Source organism: Bicyclus anynana, chromosome 23 (assembly GCF_947172395.1).
Source record: "Bicyclus anynana chromosome 23, ilBicAnyn1.1, whole genome shotgun sequence".
Classification (NCBI taxonomy): Eukaryota; Metazoa; Arthropoda; class Insecta; order Lepidoptera; family Nymphalidae; genus Bicyclus; species Bicyclus anynana.
This window is the reverse complement of record NC_069105.1, coordinates 9,381,894-9,404,534: the sequence shown is the minus strand read 5'-3', so window position 1 is coordinate 9,404,534 and position 22,641 is coordinate 9,381,894. Positions and strand designations below refer to the sequence as shown.

Sequence of the window (22,641 nt, the reverse complement as noted above, 5' to 3'; positions counted from 1 at the left end):
TCCGATAAAACTGATCGTGTGTTTGTCGCGATCGGCATGATGTCATGCATATCGCGACCAACACGAAGTGGTTGAAACTACGGGGTCCACTAGTATGAATAAGTATAAATATTGCAAGCAATCACTAGTTTATTAACTGACTTCAACAAAAGGAGGAGGTTCTTAATTCGTCGCGTATGTTTGTTACCGCATAACTTCGTTATTTCCAAACCAATTTTAAAAATTCTTTGTCTGCTTAAAAAAGTATACTTCCAGATTGGTCCCATTTAAGTTTAATGAAAATCGGTTAAGTAATTTCGTGATTGCTTCTTAGCAGCGTCACAGTACGGATTTCGTTATTTTCATTGTAACACAAATTTACTAAGCCAATTTCTATGAAAATTAATTGCTAGAACACACTGAAAACAGAAAAATAAAATCTTTTTAACAAAAAAATGAACCGACTTCAAAATCACAAAAATAAACTAAAAAGCGAAAAATAACACCGTATGTGCTGCCTTCTGATCTCAAAGTTTTGCTGGACCAATTAACCCACAACAGTTAAAATTATAAAATAGCAATAACACAGAGAATGTAATAAAACCCCACTCTCTTAAACACAAGAGGGCACCACTTGTCTATATACAACCATTTGCATTTTATACAAAGCGGGTAGGATGAAAAACTCAGCCTGGCCGTCCGTACAAAGGGATTTTTTGTACTTAATTTTGTTTCATACAACTGCCAACGTATTTTGTTTTCATGCAGCGAGTTTTAATGTCATTTACACTGAATACGAGAATATTAAAATTACACTAAAAATGTATGCTCTGTTTCGTATGTTTTTTTTTCATAACTAATTTATAAAGCTTTCATAGTGGGAGGCAATATGACTGATTAATAGTATAATTACTGAATATTTTTCTACTAGTACAGTTTTTTTTAAAGCACTTAATGGTCAGTTATTGGTAGTCTTTCAATGACTACTCTACCGTAGGATCTGAATATACGAGAAAGATGATTTTCGACATAAAACCTGTCTACCGTATGAAAAGGTTTTTTATATCAAATGAAATATGAAATATATTATGAAATATACGGCAATGGGTTGGCTATGATTTTTTTTATTACAAAATTAAGTCACTTTGTTCACGTGATCTTCAATGTAACACTTATACACACATATACAGTATTACAAGTCACTAGACCAGGGTTTCTCAAAGTGGGGTCCGCGAACCCGAACAAACTAGGGGTTCGCCATTTGACGCCAGGGGGTTCGCGACAAGACTTAATAGTGGCTTAATAACTGATACCGAGTCAGAATTAAGGTTAAAATTGTCCAAAATTACTCCTCACATTGAATCCATTGGCGACAAAATACAAGGACACCCATCACATTATTATTACAAAGACATTTCTTTTGGTAGTTTATGTGTTTCCTTTTATTCAAATAAAAACCTTATTTTCTTCAACATGGGGGCTCTATAGTTAGTAAGGGGTTCGATGTCACTTGGAAATTTTAACAGGGGTTCGTAGAGTCAAAAGTTTGAGAAACCCTGCACTGGACTAACTCAAACGGTTTGGTCCGTATTAGTCTCACTGTACCCTTCTTTCATAAAATCAAATAATATATTTGTATGACTATTCGTAGAAACATATAATAGTAAACGAGATATTGTCAAAACTTATTTAAAATGCAAGGTAGACGTACAAAGACGGAAAGCACACTAATTCTTTGCTCAAACAAACTTGATGCGAGTCGCGAAGTGTGTTTAACTAGATTCCGCTCAAAGTATGCGCGTCCGCTCGGAACATACCTCATTAGTCGCGAATGCATGCGGAGGAACTTTATTTAACTTTGATTCAACTATACTACAACTTAATAAATACTAGAAAGTATTATGTGGATATTACCTTCTTTGTATATGGTTAAAAACAAATAAATATCACAAGAACATTTTTGATAAAAACTTTTTAACCAAAAAATTGAACCGATTTCAAAATCACAAAAATAAACTTAAAAGCAGAAAATATCATCGTATTTACTACCTTCTGACCACTTTGAAGGCAGTGTCAAGCCAGTGACGTATTAATTAAAGCCGTTTCTGAAAGAACCACGGAAAAATAACTGTTTTTAAATCCTAAAAGTTATGATTTAATCGGCTTTAGTTAATGCATCATTGTGTCTTGCATGGACTTCCAAACAAAATGGTTTCGAGCTGCCAGCATCCAGCGGATTCATGCAACCCGCTTGATATCCTCGGTCCACCTAGTGGGGGTCTACCAACACTGCTTTCCAGTGCGGGGTCGCCATTCCAGCATCTTGAGACCCCAACGTCCATCGGCTCTTCGAACTTAGCATGCACATTGCTACTTCAGCTTCGCGATTTGCTGAACTATGTCAGTGACTTTGGTTATTCTGCGGAATTCTGATTTCATCACGCAGAAAAATTAAAGGTTAGTTAACATCTATACTAATATTATAAAGCTGAAGAGTTTATTTTTTCTAATCTCAAGAACTACTGGTTCGATTTGAAAAATTATTTCAGTGTTAGATAGCACATTTATCAAGGAAGGCTATAGGCTATATTATCCCCGTATTCATATTCCGTATTTTTAATGTTATACTCTAGGCGTCTCCTTGTTGGATCCCTCCCTATATAGCTTAGAACCACCATGCTAATCTAATGCATGCTGCATCAAATAAAAGAGTTTTCAGAGAATACAAAAACAAAATTAATTCTATCCAGCTTCCATGTATTTTTATTAACCATTTGTTTGGCTTTGGGATGTATAATTCCCAATTCACTTTGACAGATAACTGATCTTGGGATTATCTGCTGTAATAGATGCCTTCAGTTTAACGACAAATTATTTGTATGTATGTGTATTACTTATACTATGGTTATTTTTGTTTTACGCCACCTGCTGATGCCCTTAAGTTTTCCTAAACGAAGGTTGCCTGAAAGAAATCGCTACCTAGCGATAAGGCCGCCTTTTGTATGCTGATCTCTTCTTAATATGTTTTTATTTCACTTGTATTTATCTTTGTGATGTGCAAATAAAGAATATCTATCTATCTATCTATCTAAATACAAGTCCATGCTTCATTGACATCTATGTCTTTGATAAAACATCTGTGACATTTTACTTAGACAGAGAATTGGTCTCGGTGAAGTTTTGACACTTCGAAATAGTTAAGCAATATTATTAGATAGTCCACATTTTCCTAACGTCGATACGAAAGACGGAGAAAATCATAACTTAAGCACACTACACCGCGTCTAAAATAAACTACCAACCCTTTTGAGACTTCACTTGAAACGTTTCAATTTTCTTAACTTTTAACCTCATGTCTCATAGCATCTGGAAACTTAGTGTTATTGCTCTGAACTCAATTAAAGGTGCAATTTACTTTAAAACTATGGTTGCCTAGAGTAACCAACGTTTGATTTGATTTATAATATCGATACTAATATTATAAAAAGAGGTAAAGTTTGTGAGAGTAGTAGGGGGTAATCTCTGGGTCTCCTGAACCGATTTTGAAAATTCTCGTTCCACTAAAAAGCCTGGTTATTTGTGAGAGGCTATATTTTATCTCCGTTTTATCACGAGAACGGGAACTACGCGGGTGAAACAGCGGGCCGTCCGTTTTCTTTGTATCCCTAAACTTAATCTTACTACGCTCCTTAATCTTACTGGGACAATCGCAAGGAAGTCCGTTCAGTAATTTATGACTTTATTGCAAACAGGCAGACAGACGCATAAGGGGACTTTGTTTTATCATAATATGTATTGTATAATTACATGTAGGTAGGACATACGAATTAGGAGCTTTAATGGGTATTTTCTTTTAATTTTCTGAAAAAAAAAAATGCTACTTACCTAAATCTTTCACCAACCGCCCTAATGCTTGTTCTTTTAGTCGCAAAGGGGTTAGGAATCTATACTAATATTATTAAGCTGAAGAGTTTGTTTATTTGTTTGATTGAACGCGCTAATCTCAGGAACTACTAGTCCGATTTGAAAAATTCTTTTAGTGTTAGATAGCACATTTATCGAGGAAGGCTATATATTATCACCGCGTTCCTACGGGAACGGGAACCACGCGGGTGAAACCACGAGGCGTCAGCTAGTTTAGGATAATTATAGACCGCGACGCCGGCCGCGGTTTGGCAGACTACACACTCGTAGTTATTTAAGAAACTTATCAGGTATGCAGGTTTCGTCACAAAATTACATAATATTTTTATGGTATGTACGCGTTTAAACACTTAATATACTTGTATACATTGATCGTAGATCGTTAGATGGGTCTCAAAGCGTCGCGGAATTTTCATTGGTTTCGCACATTGAGTACGTCATCACTTGTAACACATTTCTCTTTATTCATGTTGTGGCTTGTGTTTTTACACTTCAAAATGAACACGAAGGTATAATTAAGTGATTAAAATAAAAAAAAGTAAATATTTTTTTAAGTCCACGTCTACTCACAGCATGCGCTTGTTACGTATTAACATAAGATGTGCGTGCACGTCTTTGGGTAATGACATAAAATTGTGCGTTCTTGAGTATGGAGGGGCCATCTAACGATTTATATCGATGCTTGTATGTAGTTTGATTCCTTCCACTCTTAGTTCCAGAAAATACTAAGAAAAAATACTAGGCGCAATAAAAACGTAAAGATGTTATATTCAACTGTCTTTCCTTAAAAATGGCTACACTCTATGGGAGGGTTCCACTCACATGGTCGGAGGCAGTTCGTTCGGGGAGGACATGAAAAAGGCGGATTGGAGATTCGATGAGTCAGCACTAACTGTTCGACGTGGAAGCAATCTACTTTGAGACCGTTTCGCGCTCTTTTATTTAGGAAACTTAAATGGCGTTCCCAAAAAGTAACAAAATTTAGGTACGTGACTTTCATGAGTTCGTCGTTTAGCTTATTAACCGACTTCAAAGAAAGAAGGAGCTCAACTATGGACAGGCCGCCTTAAAGGAGAGGAATATTTACTCTTAATTACTTTTATTTTCGCCATCGAAAATTATTGGTCGTTCGTCCTATTGTCGGAGTCTCTACGCTGTGACAATTTTGCAGATAACTGGACCAAATTGAGCAGAGATATATTGCAATTTTACGCAAAATTGTAAGGATTTATCTGTATTTTAAGTTTTATTGCCTTTCTTTAACTATGCCATTCTTTTTGTTTTATTTTTCTCTTTTAGTTAATTATTTTTGTCATTTTCTTAAATTTTTTGCTGTAACGTATTCGTTTACACGCCATATTCGGCTCACTGCTGAGCTCGAGTCTCCTCTAAAAGTGAGAGAGGTTAGGCCTTAGTTCACCACGCTGGCCCAATGCGGATTGGCAGACTTCATACACGCAGAGAATTAAGAAAATTCTGCAGGTTATGCAGGTTTCCCCACGATATTTTTCATTCACCGTTTGAGACACGAGATATTAAATTCTTAAAATACACGTAACTGAAAATTTGGAGGTGCATGCCCCGGACCGAATTCAAACCTACGTCTTTCAATTTGAAGACAGAGATCATATCCACTGGGCTATCAAGTATCACATACAAGCCAGTATACAATTAATCATACCAGGAGGCCATTTTGAAAAAATGTTTATAACAAAGAAATAATTACGAAACAGGACATCAGGTGTGAAATTAAAAACACCTAAAACACGGAATTATACTTTGACATTTCCGTTGATACGGGTGCCGATTATATTTATGGTGTTCCAAATATTTGCCACGAATTCCAGAAAAGCGTAAAATATTACCCATAAAGGTTATTATTATGGCATATTTTCCATACAGGTAGGTGCGTATATCATTATTTTATCTGCCTCAATAGTCCAGTAGTTATAGCTTGGCAAGTTCCTCTCCCATGATATGCGGGCGACGGGGGACGTAGGTCGGCATGGGTGTGAAGTCGTGCGCGCGGGGCAAAGGGAAGGGCTGCGCGGGTATGAAGTAGTGCGAGCGGGGCATCAGGATTGTTACGAAAGAATTTGCCAAGCTATGTATGTATATGTTTTTTAACCCCCGATGCAAAAAGAGGGGTGTTATAAGTTTGACATGTCTGTTTGTCTGTGGCACCATAGCTGCCGAACGGATGAAGCGATTAAAATTAACTTTTATTATTTTTTTTTATTCTTTACAAGTTAGCCCTTGACTACATCTCACTTGATAGTAAGTGATGATGCAATCTAAGATGGAGGCGGGTTAGGAGTAGGATGAAAATCCACACCCATTTCAGTCTTTGCCGGTAACTTGCCACGGCCGAAGTCTCCCACCCAGCCAGATCCGGACCAATTGAGAAAACCTTAGTCGACTCAGCCGGAGATCGAACCAAGGACCTCCGTCTTGTAAATCCACCGCGCATACCACTGCGCCACGGAGGCCGTCAAAATAATGTTACCAATACTACAGCCTTTCTTGATGATTCCTGTTGACTAACAAAGAAATTAGAAATGAAGGTAGAAAAAGCATTTCATTTCATAACTTATTAATTTTAAATTATGTATGGTTTGTTTATAAAATGTTATTCAAAATATATTAACAATATCTAATTATTCTAAGCTTATTAATAGACTTTATTTTCATTCATTCAACAACAAGTTAATTATGATTATAGTTAAGTTACATAACTAGTGATTTATACCCTCATTTTTAATTTTTTGGTAAACAGTACTCATCCAGAAAGGCTGTAGTCATCATTATCAACCCATATTCGGCTCACTGCTGAGCTCGAGTCTCCTCTCAGAATGAGAGGGGTTAGGCTAATAGTCCACCACGCTGGCCTAATGCGGATTGGTAGACTTCACACACGCAGAGAATTAAGAAAATTCTCTGGTATGCAGGTTTCCTTATGATGTTTTCCTTCACCGTTTGAGGCACGTGATATTTATTTTCTTAAAAAAAGCCTACAAACTATAGTATACTACAGTCTTTTTTAAGGCTTTAGTATTCTTTCAAAAACCTAAGCGGAAAGTTTACTTTTTCAAATTCTTGTGTTCAAGGTGAGACACAAATGGAAATATTGAATCTATAGCCAAGAGTTTGAGCCTCGAGTGCTTGGTAATTGGAGCAATCGGCTTAAAACACGTCCGGCTAGAGCTGCAGAGTGTACTAGACACTGTGGACCAATTAATGGTGCTATTATTGTTTCGTAAGCCGTGATAGCCCAGTGGATATGACCTGCCTTCGATTCCGGAGGGCGTGGATTCGAATCCGGGTCACGTGAAATTTAAGAAATTTAATATCACGTGTCTCAAACGGTGAAGGCTAACATCGTGAGGAAACCTGCCAATCCACATTGGACCAGCGTGGTGGACTATTATCCTAACCCCTCTCATTCTGAGAGGAGACTCGAGCTCAGCAGTGAACTGAATATGGGTTGATAATTATGATTATTGTTTCGACGGCCTCCGTGGCGCAGTGGTATTCGCGGTGGATTTGCAAAAATGGAGGTCCTTCGATCCCCGGCTAGGCCGATTAAGGTTGTCTTAATTAGTCCAGATCTGATTGGTGATGGCGGCTTCGGCCGTGGCTAGTTATCACTCTACCGTCAAAGACGTACCGCCAAGCGATTTAGCGTTCCGATACGATGTCGTGTTGAAACCGAAAGGGGTGTGGATTGTCATCCCACTTCTAACAAGTTAGCCCGCTTCCATCTTAGATTGCGTCATCGCTTACCATCAGGTGAGATTGTAGATAAGGGCTAACTTAATATCATGGTAAATAGTAGATCCGTATTAGAAACTATCTTCACCCATCTGTTTATTGAATGAAAAGTGTTTATATGAAATTTAGTAAGTTAAAAAATATATTGCAAGTAGGCTGCCTAAAAATTTCCTGTCCAAACTATTATAAACCATTAGTATTAACTATCATTAATGATAGATTGGCCAGGAGTTTTTGAGGCTACCTATACGCAACAGATTTTTTAACATCTCAATTTTGATTTATATCCATATATATCCATTTAAAAGATGGGTTCAGAACATTTCTAATACAATCTTAGATAGTTGGAAATGATTTTCACCTATATGTTTAATGGATGAATTATATTTTTCGCTCGCATTGTATTTTTAAAGTAATTCGATGTACCTAAAACACTTTTCATCTAATAAACAGATGAGTGATGATCGTTTCTAATGCGGATCTTAGACTATAGTTTGGCAATTTCGTTCGTAAAACTCCCAATGGTCCGCGCGAGCCGGGGGCATGTAGCGATGAATGAAAAACCCACGACTGATGCACCTCACTTCCGCGCACGCAGGATTTCACACCCATGCAGTTTTCCCCCATCGCCCGCATATCATCAACGAACTTGCCAGACTAGATACGGTCTGCCCACACAAGCTTTTGCATTGTATTTCTTCCAGTTGTTTAGTTTACAATAACGTGTCATCGGCGCCGTGGCTTAGTTGGTTAAAGCGCCTGTCTAGTAAACAGGAGATCGTGAGTTCGAATCTCGCCGGGGCCTTATAAAGTATGTGGATTTTATTTTATTTTGGCGATTTTAGAAAAAAATACATTTTTTTTTGTATTTATTAACTGAAGTGTAAAAAAATCAAGCGGTGTTTCCAGGCGGTCACCCATCCAAATACTGACTGTGACCGATGTTGCTTAACTTCGATGATCGGTTGTGAATCGGCTATTCAACATCTTATACATTACCACTCACCAGATATAACTGGGTTCCGTCATAATTTATAATGGTTAAATAATTTTTGTGTGGTAACTATAATTTGGCTCAAGGTTTAATTTTTGTCATTTATATTCCTACATAGGACTCGAACCCAGAACCTACCATATGCTAACTACTGTACCAGTAGTCCAACAAATGTAGATTGCAGATTTATATTTGATAGTTAAAATTGCTTATCTATACTAATATTATTTGTTTGTTTGTTTGCTTGAACGCGTTAATCTCAGGAACTGGTACGATTGATTTGATACATTCTTTTAGTGTTAGATAGTCCATTCATCAAGGAAGACTATAGGTTATATATTATAACCGGGGACGAGAACCACGCGGGTGAAACGGGCGTCACAACTATAAAATGTAAGCTGAAATTAATTCCGTTCAAATCCTTTTAAACTCATTTATCATTAATGAATAGTTAATTCGTAAACCTTATGGATTAACTGGTATAACAGATAATTAAATTTTACCTACCTACATTGTGTACATAAAAAAACTAATAATAAATAAATATATACATAAATATATGTTGGAGTTTACGGGGTTTCACATCAGAAGCGGTTGCCTGCAAAACACAATTATTGAATGAAAGTCTTGGATAGAAGCAGGCGTTACTTTGCGGAAGTTCATCATGATTATATAATGATTTATTTATTTTGCTATCATCCGCGAAAAGTCGACGAACCCATGCGACAACGTCACCCAGGTCCGACAAAATACTCTCTACGTACGTTTCATCCCGAAACCGGAGCATCCTCAGAAGATGTTGACTCTACAACGTGCGATTTCGCGGATGATAGCAAAATAAATAAATCATTATATAGTCATGAATGAAAGTCTGTCAGGTCTAACAAGTCCCACTAACAATGTTACCAATAAACCCTGAGTGGCAGAGAATGACCTTGAGTGGAGTCACGCACTTGTGAACGATGTGTGTAGGGTTAAAGACGCCTTTGACAGATATCTAACACTCCCATTTTCCACTCAAGTCACTCTGCCCGCCTATCACATAACAACCCAGGATTATTATCCAACAAAGGTGTAGACAGATCGAACACCACGACAAGAATGAGCATTCTCTTATATCACCAGCACTCGGTTTCCCACTACTTCCCACCTAGCTTCGTACTATCTCGACTCATGACGTCACGAGCCGACTGATCAAATAACTTACTCGCGCCGACATATATATTATGTATATATATATTATATACATTTTGTCTTTATTTCTCGCATCGACATATATGTATATATATATGTCGATGCGAGAAATAAAGACAAAATTGTGCATGTGTGCGCTCAGTGTTGTAGCTTATTATCTGGATCACTTCTTTCGGTGATTTTGTAGGAGGTGTTCATCATCATTATCATCATTAGAAATCGGTGATTTTGTAGGAGGTAGTAAATTATCTGTGACGAACGAATACACATTTTTCGACTTAAGTAAAAGTTCACAACTCTTTCACAAGAACTTTGCTTTCAACAGCGTTCCGCGCCACCAGTTTCATCCTATTAGTGATAATTAAACCGAACAGATTTGTTCGGCGGTATAAATTTCATTTTCATGTTAACCCTTTAAAGTTTTCAACGTTTTAATCCAACCGGTATTACGGATCGTAATTTTTAGGATTGACTTCAAAGTCCGTTGCTCGCCGATTAAAATGTATGATTAATGGTTATGGGTTACTATTTTTTTTTAATTTCAATTATTTTTTAATCCCTGAAGCTATTGCTTCTATAGCAGGTTTTTAATATTTTATGTAAAGAGCTGTGATATGACCTCTGCCTCCGATTCCGGAGGGTGTGGGTTCGAATCCGGTCTGGGGCATGCAACTCCAACTTTTCTGTTTTTTGCATTTTAAGAAATTAAATATCACGTGTCTCAATCGGTGAAGGAAAACATCGTGAGGAAACCTGCATACCAGAGAATTATCTTAATTCTCTGCGTGTGTGAAGTCTGCCAATCCGCATTGGGCCAGCGTGGTGGACTATTGGCCTAACCCCTCTCATTCTGAGAGGAGACTGGAGTTCAGCAGTGAGCCGTATATGGGTTGATGACGAATGTAATATGCCCGTTTGCCTATGAGTATTTTTTAGGTTTGATCACGAAGTCCTTTTCTGAGGGTATTGATTTTTTGAGGGTAGGTGCCATTATTAAATGTAGTGGCAACAATGCCGAAGTTTTTAGGGTTCCGTAATATGAAGATATAAAAAAATTGTCGGGACTTTCCTGTGCATAGCGTTTTGTTTTTATATTTATAACTAGCCAACGCCCCGTGGATTCAACCGCATAGTTCCCCTTCCCATGAGAATACGGGGATCCAGAGATTACCATCTACAACACCACAAACTTTATGTTTATATTCCACCTAGCTATCCCAATTGGCAGACTTTACACACGCAGATAATTAAAAAAAATCGGTATGCAGGTCATATCTACTAGTCTATCACGGAAGATTACGTTAGTATAGATAATTAAGTAGGTCAGTATTTTTTTTCCTAAAGCCTAACACTTAGAGTCTTAAGAAAGTCAATTTACCTTGCTTTTACAGTCCCTATTCATTTTTGATAGAGGCTTTTTGATAAGATTTTGATCCACGTTATTATTAGTAGAAGGGGAAAACGAAAGCTGGAATAGGAAATATACTGAGTTTTAATTTTGAATTTAAAATTAAATAAAGAGACGTGTATATTGTAATAAGCGTGCATATTAAAATAGGTATCTAACTGTAAAAAAACATGGGACAATAAACCATGTTTATTGTACGGGACCTCAGACCAATTATTGTATAGGACCTGCCTCGCTAGACGTTACTTTTCTGTCAAAGTAACTTTTTGTATCAACGATCTAATGCGATTATAGAAACTGTCTCTATAGTATCGATGTTAAATAGTTGTAATCGTGTTCGTCGGTTAAAGAGCTCCGTAAAAATACTTTTTTGTGTAATTGAATTGTGTAAAAAACAGGCAAAAACTTCTAGTTTAGTTTATGATATATACCAAATCTAAGCTCGTTTTCTTCAGAAAATGACAGACAATTTTGTTCGTGACTATGAGTGCGATACAGGTCCTTCTATAACTGGTCTGAGTACGGGACCATATCCGCACAAGTACGATTCTCGCTCAGCCGGGCTTTGCAAATGAATGGATTTTTATTATTTTTGCGTTCATTTGGCGATAATTATTAAATTCCTGAGTTAAGCTCTCGGCAGATAGCTTTGAATATAAAATTATCACCCTCGCGCCGAGTCAGCGTTTTTTAACTTCATTTGAATAAAACGAGCGGGAGAAAAAATTACATTGCCGATGTCCCGACGAGTGCTGACTGAGGTTTTTGTGTCACTATGATTTGGGAATTTCATTTCATTGTTATTGGACCTACCGTCTTATAATCTAACTTTTGACATGACCCTTTATTCATGTTCTAGTTATCAAAGTTGATTTAATTTATTACTTGCTGTTTCTGGGCGGGGCACATAGCTCTTTTTTTTTGTTTTTTTTTTTATTCTTTACAAGTTAGCCCTTGACTGCAATCTTACCTGATGGTAAGTGATGATGCAGTCTAAGATGGAAGCGGGCTAACTTGTAAGGAGGAGGATGAAAATCCACACTCCTTTCGATTACTACACGACATTGTACCGGAACGCTAAATCGCTTGGCGGTACGTCTTTGTCGGTAGGGTGGTAACCCTCCTCCTCCCACGAGCTAGACCTGGACCAATTAAGAAAACCTCAATCGGTCCAGCCGGGGAACCCAGGACCTCCGTCTTATAAATCCACCGCGCATACCACTGCGCCACAGAGGCCGTCAAAATCGGCTCGAAGAGCCGATTGGCGTTGGGTAGCAGTGTTGGTCGACTCTCCTCTAGATGGACTGACGACATCAAGCGAGTCGCAGCAATTCGCTGGATGCAGGCGGTTCAGGATCGTGATGGTAGGAAGTCCCTACAAAAGGCAATATCCTGCAGTGGACGTTCATCGGCTGATGTTTTCGTCGGTTGGTTAACTGCGTCGTTGGTTCAGTTAGCCTATGTGGTTTCGGTTCCTGGTTTCGAAATGGCTATATGAAATGCTAAGTTTTTCTTTCTTCAAAGAAAGTAGAAGTCCGAATTTGGGCCCACTCTTCAGAATGATACAGAAATGAAAAATTAACTAAAAATCTTGTATTTTTACTGAATTAAGTCCATTTGATTCTTAGACGAAATATTATTAAACAACAGGGAAAATATGCTGATTTCATTATTTTATACTGATCCAACTTTACAAATGCCTCACTGATTGACATTGGTTGTCTTTGAAAATGCGCGAACCCCAATGTCACCGGATATCTTTGTCATACTGACAGTTTTTCTAGAGATTTTGACAAAATGTGTCAAATTAATGTCCAATCTCAAGAAAAATTGTCAGCTTGACACATAATACAATGAATTTGAAGTCAAACGGATGCGATGACAGTGACATCAAGCGCATTTTATATGTAATTTAGCTGATTTTTATGAAAATTGGCCTCATGAGATCTCCTTATTTATGCTCATTTTTCAGCTTTGTATCGTTTGAACTTTTTGGGCCCGAGTTTGTACGGAGACTGGGTTTCACCTTTTATTAAATGTTTTTTATTTTAAATTTAAAGTTGTTTTTTAATTGACGCCTTTATGTACGTACTTATTAACTGTGTCAAATGTCGAAGCACATTACTCGTACCTAATACAGTAAAAACAAGTTAAATTATACAATACATATCTAATTTCATCCGAAACAAGTTTCAGTACTAGTTCAAAAGTGGCAGAAATTTCATTAAAACATTCAACGCGTGGCTTCCCAACTTATGAATGGAAATAATTTTAAGCTCATTTCGTGGTTTAATGGAAAATCGGAATGGTTTTGATGTGTGGGTGTTATTTATTTTTAACCGATTCCAAAAAAAATAAGTTTTACGGTCGATATGTTTTAACACGTTCGCTGCGGCACCGATTTTTCTATACTTTCCCCTGGTGCGGTTCGAGGTCCATCGACCTCGTAACTCTTGAAGGCGCTAAAATCGCATTTATTAAATACTTTAAGAGGTCAATTGACCTCGTACCGCAGCGAACGTGTTAAAGCCTCTGCCTTCGATTTAGCCCAGTCTCTGCCTTTGATTCGGAGGGCGTAGGTTCGAATCTGATCCATGGCATGCACCTCTAGCTCATGTGTCCCAAACGGCAAAGGAAAAATATCGTTAGCATACATGATAATTTATTCAATTCTCAAGGTTTGTGAATTCTGCCAATTCGCATTGGTCCATCGTGGTGGCTTAACCCTCATTTTGACAGGAGACTCGTGCTCAACAGTGAGCCGAATATGGGTTGTCAATGATGAATGGTGATGATAATGTTTCAGAGGCAGGGTCTGATTAACCATACATATGGAGTAGTGCATAAATGTAAGTTTCAAAAGCTTATTACACCTAGGAAGTTAAAGAAGGGAAAAAGAGAAAACGAGGAATGAGAAGAGAGCTCAAGAGAGTTTATTGGAAGTTTATTACAATTTTTAAGCTCTGAAACCGCGTGGAATGGCGACTCATCATCATCATTATCAGCCGATGGACGTTCACAGCTAGCTGGACGTAGGCCTCTTGTATAGACTTACAAACATCTCCATCCGTCAGCATCTCCCTGCAATCCGTTGATGTTCTCGGTCCATCGTGGGGGTCGACCTACACTGCGTTTTCTGGTCGCTCGTCAGTCGCGGGGTCGCCATTCCAACACCTTGGGACCCCAACGTCCATCGGCTCTTCCAACTATGTGCTCTGCCCTTTGCCACTTTTCACAAATTCGCGACCCGCTGAGCTATGTCGGTGACTTTGGTTCTTCTGCGGATAATATCCTCATTTCTGACCATGCAGAAAAACTCCAAACATAGCTCGCTCCATCGCCCGACTTTAAGCCTTCTTAAAGAACCACAGTTAACGACCAAGTCTGAGATCCGTAGGTCATTACTGGCAACACGCACTGTTCGAAGAAATTCAATAATTTCTTATAAATTGAAATGTCTACGGAACCATCGGTGCGCGAGTACAACTAGCTCTTAGCCGTTTTTTGGCAAACTGTCTACAGTACTTACCTATAGTAGGACGAACTTTCTTCCTGAAATGCGGTTTATCTAGACGTTCTCAACAAACATAACGATAACGTATTTTAAAATACCACACTGTTTGATTTTAAACCAAGAGAATAACTGAAAAAAGCTAGTACTCGGTTTTCGAGTGCATACACTTGTGAGTTGCGAGCAATTAACAGCCATCGACTAGAAGCACGTTCGCACATATAGTATAGGCGGTGGCATGCAAAAAGTACGCTGGAAAAGTTCAGATTAAAATATAATGTTGTTTTTTTTTTTGTAAATATTGCGGATTTTGTAAGTTTAATTTAATCAATAGTAACTAAATAAATATGTCAGCTTTGTCTTTCAGTTGCGCTGACGATATTGTGACAATAATAACAATCAAATTAATATTAAAAAGGCGAAGTTTTGTGTATGTTTGTAACTCTTTCACGCCAGAACTACTGTACATATTTGGCTGAAATTTGATATGAAAATAGATTATATATTAGATTAATAACTAAGACAGATAAATTGATTGATTGATTACGATAAACTAAATACTTGCCGCGGTATAGTATAATACTTTACAGGAAAAGACGAAAGGTCCAATATTCCATAGCTTTTAAACCAGGTCCACGACTGTTACCCACCTGAATATATAAAAGCGAAAGGTCATTCATCATTAAATCTCGAAAACATCTTGACGTATATAGATGAAATTTGACAGGAAGATAGTTTATAGTTAGTAGACGTAGACGCTAAGAACGAAAGAAAATTTGTCATTGTTACGAGTAAACTCAAGTGTAAAAGTGTTCCTTTTACGTGACTCTATTTCATGTACGAGGTACTGGTAGTTTGTGAAGAGCTGCAGGGCTCTTGTCCGATTGTTAGTCATTTAATTGTAGCGTAGCTTGAATTTGCTTAGCGTAGTCTTGCTCGGTTTATATCGAGAAACTGGATTCTGTGATTAATGCAGTTCGTATCAGTTTAGTAATATACGTAGCGATATAAACTCACATATGCGCTTTTTATTAGGATGCTTTTAACAGTAGCAACATTAAATCCCTAAAACGCACTACAGACGGTCAGTTTTAACTGAACAACTGCAGTCCAATGGGTATGATGACTAGGTTTGAATATATTGATTTTTATGATACATTCGGGTAAATAAGGTCAATGTTAACTAATTTATACATAAAAAGCAAAGATTGACTGGATTTTTGCAAAATAAAAAAGATTATAAAATTTCAAAATCTATTAATTTTTTTTTATCGTAATTAGATGAAAATTCATACAGTTTTAGCTTCCTTACATTAAATGTGACATTTTTCAATATGTGAACTATAAACATAAACGCACAAATAACAAATATATTAGTAATTTTGTTTGAACGCCCATACAAACCTAACGATCAGCTAGCCAACGACGTCACTAAATCGTGCCATTTTGTATGGGGCGTTTTTCAGGGATCCGCGGCAGCGCCGCAAATCTGCTCTAGTAGCTCCGAAAGTAATGATCGCAGATACCCTGTTACTTTTACAAAATTGCTTTGCTATTAGTATACTCTTAATTTATATACAATTTAAAAAACTGTCATCATCCCTATTCACTAAATACCGAAAAAATACAGTTGTTATTGATTTTATGTTAACTACAATTCTTAGGTAGCTAACATACTCGTACGTCAAATTTAGTGCATTGGCCGGCTGATAGCGACAGTCAAATAAGTAATAAGTCAAGTATTTAAATATAACTATGAGTATAATCAAACCATAAGCCCACCAACCCTCATTGGAGTAGCGTGGTGGGTCAAAGCTCTGCATCCCCTCTCCTATAGAGGTCTGGCATTGTCATCATCATCATCATTAACAGCCGACGGTCGTCCACTACTGGACGTAGGCCTCTTGCATGGACTTCCAAACAAAACGGTCTCGAGTCGCGAGCGTCCAGCTGCTTCCTGCAACCCGCTTGATGTCCTCCGCCCACCTAGTGGAGGGTCGACGAACACTGCGCTTTCCGGTGCGGGGTCGCCATTCCAGCACCTTAGAACCTTAACATTTGTATTAGCCTGTTGTAACAATGATAATGTATGAGGCTCAGTTCCATAGTGGGCCACTAAAATAGGCTGATGATGATCACGATATTTGTATTATTCTTCTCCTTTAGTCACTAACTGTTAGGAGTGGGTACGACAATAGTCTACCGAGCAGAGATCGAACCACCTCTATCGGCGATGAACACTGCCTTTTAACCGTTGAGCTATTAGAGCTAAAATTAACGGTGATACAATGATAAGCATCCTTATCAAAAGTGCATACGTGAGGTCCGTTGATTGGCCCAATTATGATGACGGCTCTGTGACCTCAAGTACAGGGTGCTCCAATTAATTCGTTGGAGCGTAGCCAAATGTGGAGCGTTTAACTGCTTTTTGGCATAAATTAAAATTATTCTTATCTTAAATTTCTTCACACTTTAATTAAAGTCTGATTGCTTTGTTGGTAAATTTGAATGGGTAATATTGTAGTGCAACACATGAGGACTCCAGTCTGTCAGTACCTGTCCTCATGTGTTTGTAAAACACAGTAGCGGACCCCGCGACTCCTGTCAGGTCAAAATTTTACAATTCCCGCAGTAAGTATGGATTTTTCTGGAATAAAAAGTAGCCTAGCTCCAAGGTCCAATTTTACGGAACATGTAAGATTTAAGTACCTATTTTATATCATGCTCCTTGCCATGTCCAGTAAAGAATTGCTCTGTAACGCCAACCACACATGATCAAGTTTATCGTCAATTATACTGCGCTGCGAGGTGGGCAGTGAAAACATATCGAAAATACAACCATACCTAACCATATTTCGATATTTTTTTTAGTGCACACATCCCTAAGCGCGCTGACTTATGGCTAGTATTATAAGTAATTGTTTTTGATTTGTGAGCCGTGATAGCCCAGTGGATGACCTCTTCCTCCGGGGGTCGTAGGTTCGAATCTGATCCGGGGCATGCACCTCCAACTTTTGAAATTGTGTGCATTTTAAGAAATTAAATATCACGCGTCTCAAATGGCGAAGGAAAAACTTCGCAAGGAAACCTGAGAATTTTCTTAATTCTCTGCGTGTGTAAAGGTGGTGGACTATTTGGCTTAACGCCTCTCATTCTGAAAGGAGACTCTAGCTCAGAAGTGAGCTAAATATGGGTTGATAATGATGATGATGTTTTTAATTTAAAATTACTTAGGCCGGCAGCGTCAACTGTTATAAACACTACACTAAATCACACTAAATATATTATAAAGGCGAAAGTTTGTGTTTGTGTATGTTTGTTCCTCCTTTACGCTGCAGCTACTGAAGCGATTTGGCTGAAATTTGGAATAAAAAAAAAGGATTTTATCGCGATTTTCATCGCGGAAAAATCCATGGTTCCCGTGGGATTTGTGAAAAACTGAATTCCACGCGGACGAAGTCGCGGGCGTCCGCTAGTATAAAATAAAACATCTTTATTATTAAATGCTTACTTCACATTTATTATCATAAAATTAAAGCTACCAATTATCGCCGGAATGTATGAGATAAAAGTTTTTTAACAGAATCGAAGACACTCTTAAAAGTCTTGACTCTTGCAGCAGGAAAGAGAATGTCTAATACGCCCCGTGGCTGGTCCTGTATTGGTATAACTTTCATAGGCTCTTCAGTATCATCTGTATAAGGATTTTCAGTGGACGTTGACGAAGAATCCTTTATAGAAGCAGCATTGAGTACAACTCTAGGCGGCGCAGTAAGTCTTGATATTTTCAGTACTTTTGGATGAAATTCAACTACATGTGTTGGCATATTGGTGCTTGGGATTTCTTCCTCGTCTATTAGTGTGAGGTCTGAATTTGTGAATTTCCTTAGTTTGCTTGTATATATGTCTTGGAGGTAGACAGTGGATGGTGAATATGGTAGATTGGTATTTTCATCTTCGTCTGTTGTTTCAGTACTTACTCTCTGGAACTTAATTATAAATTATATTAATTGATTATGAAACACTTCTAAAACTCACGTGATATTAGGTCGGAGTATGCCCGACTAGTTTCGAAATAAATTATATTATTAAATTTAAAATAAATTATATTATTTAAAGAACTGGCGTAGTTGGCAGTGTTTTGGTCACAACAGAGAAGTTTTAGTTTCGATTCCCAGCGCAGTTAGCTTCAGTTAAGAATTTTATCTATACTAAAATTTTATCTTTACTAATATGTTATCTATACTAATATTTTAAAGAGCATTCTGACCGCCTTTGCCTTTTACTATGTTTTGTTGTATTTTCTTCGTTATTGTTTGTGTCTTTTGTGCAATAAAGTATTGTTAAAAAAATAAAGAGGTAAATGAAATGTTGTATTGGGTAATCTTTCGGTCTACTGAACTGAACTGAACTTTATTTATTTATTTTTCATTTAAATAAACTTTATGTGTAGGTACTCCACAAAACAGAGATACAAACAAATAAGAAAATGAGAAGTAGGATACATAGAAATATACTATGTACTAAATTTATATAAATATTTTTTATTTTTTTTTTATTTTTTATTGTTTACAAGTTAGCCCTTGACTACAATCTCACCTGATGGTAAGTGATGATGCAATCTAAGGTGGAAGCTGGATAACTTGTAAGGAGGAGGATGAAAATCCACACCCCTTTCGGTTTCTACACGGCATCGCACCGGAACGCTAAATCGCTTGGCGGTACGTCTTTGCCGGTAGGGTGGTAACTAGCCACGGCCGAAGCCTCTCACCAGCCAGACCTGGACCTATTAAGAAAATCTCAATCTGCCCAGCCGGGGATCGAACCCAGGACCACCGCGCATACCACTGCGCCACGCAGGCTGTCAAAGAAATAACTAGTAGACGCCCGCGACTTCGACCGCCCTTAGACCTCTTTAATCTAGTCCATACAGTAGTATCGCTGTAAAAATGGAGTAATTTCACCCGTTTTCCCAACATTTCTATTAACTGATCTGCTCCAATTGATCGTAGCGTGATGAAAAGTATACTTGAGGAGTATGAAGAATAATTGTACCAAGTTTCGTTAAAATCCGTTCAGTAGTTTTTGTTCTATAACGAACACAGACAGACAAAAATTTTACTGATTGCACTTTTGGCATCACTCGATCACTAATCACCCGCTGATAGTTATTTTGCAAATATATTTCATGTACAAAATTATTATAATTAGAGATAAATCTAAAGATTATTTAGTAAGTACCAACAGTTAATTATTCATAAAAAAACTTACCAAAATTACTGCTATAAATAACGCTACAATCAAACATTCCATTGCAACTACTGATATTATTCAATTTTAATATGACACTAAATATACATCTACTGCACTTGGTCAAAGTTGATATGACAATAAATACATCTATATCAACTCTACCCGGTAAAAGTTTATAAGACACTAGAGATGTAGTCTCTACCTAGATTACTTTGTAAATGAACTTCACCTTGTTTTAATTGTCTTCTATATCCGTGTTATTATAAACAACGTAGGCTATTGTCACAACTTTTGTTTTTAAAATAAATAGTAATTGTCTTAGCAAGATCTGTCTTTGTAACAAAACAAATCTGGGTCTTAACCAAGTGACACGTCGACTCTCTTTCTACGATCGCAAACGATTCGAAAACTAACAAAATGTGTAAGAACGACAACTTGATCACGTGACCTGTCGATAGTGAATGTCATTCCTATACATTTTTTGATTCTCGAAGCGTTAGCGTTTGTAGAAAGGGTCTGTAGCCATGTGGCACGTCGAGAAATCGTAAAATACCAATTTGGTACTTCTTAAAATTTTGATATAGCCTACTTATGTGATTAATTAGTAATTTTACTTTATCCTAAGCTTGTAATATATTTATTATACTAAGATAATAATAATAATAAATGGTGAAGGACTTTGTTCATGAGCTTGAGACAATTTTTGGAATATTTTATCGACGTATTTAACAAGGTCCTGGTGTAGAACGTCATTTCGGACGTACCAAGGTGCATTTACAATGTACCTTGTTCTGGATTTTTTGTATAATTTGTATACAAAAAATCATTTTTGCGTAGCCAGTAATGGGAAAATAGTTTGAATAGAGATTTATTAACAGTTGAAAGAAAATCTTGCATTGAGAATTTTTCATCTTAAATAGAATTAGGGAAGCATAATAGGGCACTTTTCGGACAAGGTAGTGAACTTCTATTTTATTCGTCCAGGGACTCGAACCTATATCCCTCGGGTGCTGCACTTAACTTCATACAAAGGGTTGAATATACGGAGGTGGAATTGTATTTGCCCCCAAATAAAAGGAAGCGACAAGCAAGCGGGACTACGCTCCGATATGAGGTGCGCGGGTCCATTGTTTGTTGGCACGGCTACATTATTTTATTTGTAGTTAACTTAGACACGTCAAGACTTAGACACGGTAATGTCTTGCACGTTTTTTTAACGTATAACGAGGCTTAAATAGTGGCAAACGTTTATGACGGCCTTCGTGGCGCAGTGCTGTGGGTGGTGGATTTACAAGACGAGGTTTTGGGTTCGATCCCCGGCTAGGCCAATTGAGATTTTCTTGATTGGTTCAGGTCTAGCTGGTGGGACGAAGACGTACCGCAAACCTATTTAGCGTTTCGGTACGATATCGTGTAGAAACCGAAAGGAGTGTGGATTTCATCCTACTCCTAACAAGTTAGCCCGCTTCCATCTTAGATTGCATCATCAATTTTTGCAATTATTTATGTGTGGATATGAAATTTATGCACATTTTTCTAGACGTCATGATGAGTCGAATGAGCTATCACACGAATTTTTATTCACCTTATCAGTATTTAACGCTAATTGGAATCAAAGCATTAAAAAATACTTTCGTCCGCCCTTAGACCTCCTTAATCCAGCCCTCTCGCAAAACCAGTTCTTAGCGGACCTATACTATCTATAAATTACCTCACTACCAAATTTCATCTTTGTACGTCAAGCAGTGTTTGCGATTTCGTGATGCCTTTTGCATTTATATATTAAGATGACAAAGCGGTCTATTATAGGACTCAAAAGTGATTACAAATATAAGAAAACGAATGTCGAACAAAGGTTATGATTCACAACACTTGTCAGGACAACTTTATTAACAAATCAAACTGTAACCAAAATAAGACCCTAGAATGGCAGAGAATGACCTTGAGTGGAGTCACGCACTTGTGAACGATGTGTGTAGGGTTAAAGGTACCTTTGACTGTTAACAAACACTCCCCTTTTCCACTCAAGTCACTCTCCCCGCCTATCCCAAGTAACCCATAAAGAATTAAACAACAAGAGATGTGAACGGCTCGAACGCCACGAGCACACTGAAACCGTCCGTACCGCAAGTCGTTGTAACGCGGCGATAACAGGTCTTAAAAATTGCAAGTAAATCCGCACTTGACGGCTTAAACAATGGAAACAGTGACACTGAGGCAAGGTAGTAAGGATGCTTATGATGCGGTGTTGCAGTTTATTTAATTTCCTCAAAGGCATTACGTGGAAAAACCATGTTTTCGAGTGCGGCCCCTTCCAGCTGTGTGGAAACCGTACGCTTTCTACACAGAATACGAGGATGAAATATTTATTTTCTCTCTATTCCACAGAATTTGAAGACGGGTGCATCCTTGAAAAACATTTATATTAGGATTTTTATTAATTAACTTCAATGTTTTGAACGCAGTGTGTGTACTCGTATGTAGTTAAATTACTTTAAGCTTTTTGTTCATGTTGAGATTGAATGAAAAACCAACTGAAAAATTAGCATTATGATGCCTACCTACAGTTTGCTTATTCACTATTTTGGTCATTATTATCCTATTAAA

General features: G+C 37.6%; 1 non-coding gene across 1 annotated transcript; it reads left to right on the top strand.

Moving 5' to 3' along the window:
* Nucleotides 1-8,405: 8,405 nt before the first annotated feature.
* On the top strand, nt 8,406-8,479 carry Trnat-agu (transfer RNA threonine (anticodon AGU)). The gene has a single exon. It is a non-coding gene; the product is annotated as a tRNA-Thr (tRNA).
* Nucleotides 8,480-22,641: the final 14,162 nt, after the last annotated feature.